The sequence below is a fragment of the Musa acuminata genome, chromosome BXJ1-8 (genome assembly GCF_036884655.1).
Source record: "Musa acuminata AAA Group cultivar baxijiao chromosome BXJ1-8, Cavendish_Baxijiao_AAA, whole genome shotgun sequence".
In the NCBI taxonomy this organism is placed as follows: Eukaryota; Viridiplantae; Streptophyta; class Magnoliopsida; order Zingiberales; family Musaceae; genus Musa; species Musa acuminata.
Genome location: NC_088334.1, coordinates 17,495,435 through 17,499,235, shown reverse-complemented (window position 1 = coordinate 17,499,235; position 3,801 = coordinate 17,495,435).

The following is a 3,801-nucleotide window of genomic DNA, read 5'->3' as shown; positions in this document are numbered from 1 at the left end:
CAGTCCAAAATTTACTAGTGAAGATCCTGTCATGATCACTTATGATGGACCTTGGCATCCCATGCAGTTTAACAATATTTTCTATGAAAATCTGGGCAATACTAGCAGTAGTGTAGGGATTTCTCACAGCACAAAAATAAGCATATTTTGTAAGTCGATCAACCACCATGAGAATCGTGCTTTTACCTTTGGAAGATGGCAGCCCTTCAATGAAGTCTATGGAGATATCAGTCCACACTGAGTCTGGTATGGGCAGTGGTTGTAGCTTCCTTGGATTTGCCACAGTTTCACCCTTGTGCTGTTGACATATATCACATTGTGCCACATATTCAGCAATAATTTTTTTCATCCCTCTCCAATAAAAATTTTGCTTCACTCTTTTGTAGGTTCTTAGGAATCCATAGTGCCCTGCTGAAGGTATGGAGTGCATTTCATGCAAGATGATTGTGATGTAAGGGGAGTCAAGTATAAGCACAATGCGACCTTTGTAGCGTAGATCCCTCGAATCCCAAGTGTAGTGAGCTATTGCACTTGGATCCTCCTCCAATTTTTTTATGATGTTGCTGATCTCTAGATCCTTCTTCCATTCTTCCCTAATGTCCTTGAGGAGACCGGTGGTAGGAAGGGAGATGGCTGAAACCTTAGCTTGTTCAGGTAGCCGTGAGAGTGCATCTACAACAACGTTTTCTTTCCCCTTTTTGTAAATAATTTCATAATCAAATCCAAGAAGTTTGGTTACCCATTTTTGCTGCTCAGGGGATGATATCATTTGCTCCAAAAAGTACTTGAGGCTTTTATGGTCAATTTTAATTTAAAATCGCCGATCGATCAGGTAGGGTCTCCACCTCGTTACTGCGTGTACAATGACAAGCATCTCCTTATCATATACTGACATGTTTTGATGGGAGGGAGATAATGCCTTGCTAGTGTATGTGAGTGGTCGACCATTTTGCATGAGAACGGCTCCAATTCCGACTCCAGATGCGTCGGCCTCAATGATGAAGGGTCTATTGAAATCTAGTAGCGCAAGGACCAGCGTCGTTGTCATGGCTGCTTTAAGTTTGTCGAAGGCAGCAGAGGCTTTGTCCGACCATTGGAAAGCATCTTTTTTCAATAAAGAAGTGAGTGGTGCACTAATCTTCCCATAGTCCTTAACAAATTTTTGGTAGTAGCCCGTTAGTCCAAGGAACCCCCACAGTAATTTCACGTTTGTAGGTTTCGGCCAGCCTTGCATTGCCTCAATTTTTGTTGGGTCTACCGCCACTCCTTCTTCTGATATTATATGCCCAAGGTACTCTACTTTTTGCTGGAGAAAGCTGCACTTTGGTTGCTTAACAAAAAGAGTATTCTCGCGAAGGATCGTCAAAACAATCCGTAAATGCTGAAAGTGAGTCTCAAGAGAAGGGCTGTAAACGAGAATATCATCGAAAAATACTAGCACAAATTTACGAAGAAAGCTCCAAAATATATCATTCATGAGACTTTGAAAGGTTGAAAGAGCATTAGTGAGTCCAAAAGGCATTACCAAGAATTCATAATGGCCATCATGTGTGCGAAATGCAGTTTTTGGAATGTCATCGTCACATACCCGAATTTGGTGGTAACCGGATCGAAGGTCCAACTTCGTGAAGACTCGAGCTCCTTTCAATTCATCAAGAAGTTTATCCACCACTGGTGTTGGGTACTTGTCCTTGACGATGATGCCATTTAAAGCTCGGTAGTCGATGCACATCCGCCAAGTTCCGTCCTTCTTGCGTACAAGTAACACCGGTGAGGAATAGGAGCTGCAACTTGGCCGAATCACCCCTGTTTCAAGCATCTCCTTTACGATCTTTTCAATTTCATCTTTCTGGAGGTGAGGATATCGGTACGGTCGAGTGTTCGCTGGTGGCTTGCCCGGAAGGATTGGAATTCGATGGTCATGTTGCCGAGAAGGAGGAAGACCGCGCGGTTCAGCAAATATGTCGGCAAATTCAGTAAGCAATTGGGCAAGATTTTGATCTTCAATTTCTATTTTCTTCTCTTCTAGTTGTGGCTGGAGATGCATTAAAAAGCCACCATTTACCTTGTGCAAAACTTTCTCCATTCGTTGGGTCAAAACAGTGGTAACGTTGCTTCCGCGCTTCCCGCGTAGGATGATCTGTTTGCCCTTATAGTAGAATTTCATTATTAATTTAGAAAAGTTCCAAGAGACATCACCTAGTGTAGTCAGCCATTCTATACCAAGCATTGCCTCATAGTCATCGATTGGCAGGAGGAAGAAATCGGTGATAATTTCTTGGTCTTTCAGTAATAGTTTCACATGCGGGTATCTTTGGTCGCACTTTAGGATTCTGCCGTCGACAACCTTTACATCGAACTTGCTGCAACCTTCAATATGTAGTGTCATCCGAGCAGCAACCTTACTATTTAGGAAGTTATTAGTGCTACCCGTGTCGATGAGAACAGTGATCGGCTGTTGTTTGAGAAGGCCTCTAACTTTCATCGTTTGCGGATTTGAGTAGCCGGCTAGTGCATGTACCGTAATGTCGGTCGGCTGTGTCTCTTCTTCCATATCTTCTTCTTCATGTTCAAGACTCTCTTCTAGATGTTCAATGACCTCTTCTTCTACTGGTTCAATCATAAGAACTCTACCTTTTTTACAGCGATGCTTGCGGCTCCACGGCTTGTCGCAATGCCAACATAACCCCTTCGCAGATCGCTCCCGAAGTTCTTCTCTTGTTAACCTTTTCGGTGCAGGGACTCGGTTGATAGTAGGGGGGGCTGAGGGCTTTAGTATTGTAGGTCGTGGAGTGATCCTAGTCCTCCGGGCTTCATGGTTCAATCGCTCCTCTTGAAGTCGTGCGAAAGAGATGGCTGCCATAAGCGTGTATGGTTGTCGCGCCTTAACTTCTCCCCGGATCTCCGGCTTTAAGCCCTCAATAGAGGTCCCCAATAGTTGTTTTTCAGACCAATCACGAGTTTGATTAGATAATCTTTCAAACCTGGTTTGGTACTCCTGAATGGTGGAGGTTTGTCGAATCTTTGTTAGTTGTCCGTCAATGTTCTCGTAATAAGTTGGTCTGAAGCGGATCAGTAGTCCTTCTTTGAATTATCGCCATGAAAGGACTCCATAAGTGTGTTCAAACTAGTCAAACCATTATATGACATCCCCTTCAAGATGTATAGCTACAATTTCCACCATGGATGCATCCGCAGTTTTATGGTACCGAAAATATCGCTCCGCGCGCGAGATCCAACCAATTGGGTCTCCTTCTTCCCATCTAGGGAAGTCCACTCTCATGCGTGAATAGTTGGGGTCAGTCATAGAGCCTCCCCTCTCTTGGAAGTCATCTCTTTGGGCATGATGTGATTGGTTAGAGCTCTCTCCTTGATGTGATTTCTTCGGGCTTGGTGGTCGGCCCAAACTGAATTCGGTAAGGAGAGTCCAAATCTTATCCTCCATTTGTGCCTCAAAGGCTTCAAATTTAGCATTGATTGCCTCCTCAGATGCCATAGTATATGACTCCAAATATGTGATGTTAAGATCTCTCTTTTGTTGACGGGTTAAAGGCATGTATAGGTTTGATAGAAATCAGTGAAAGTTTGCTGTAGAATTGTGTTGTCTTGTAAGAGCAGAATTATCGTCGAAGAAACAGCGGTTTCTCGATGAAATCTCCACCAAAATTTGATAGATTTGAGGAGGGAATTGACAGTAATATCTTAGTTTATATGACAGAGAAAATATAGTATCGAGATCAAACAAACAGTGCTATGTTAGGATCAAGAGCACTAAGAGGGGGGAGGGGGGGGGGGGGGGGG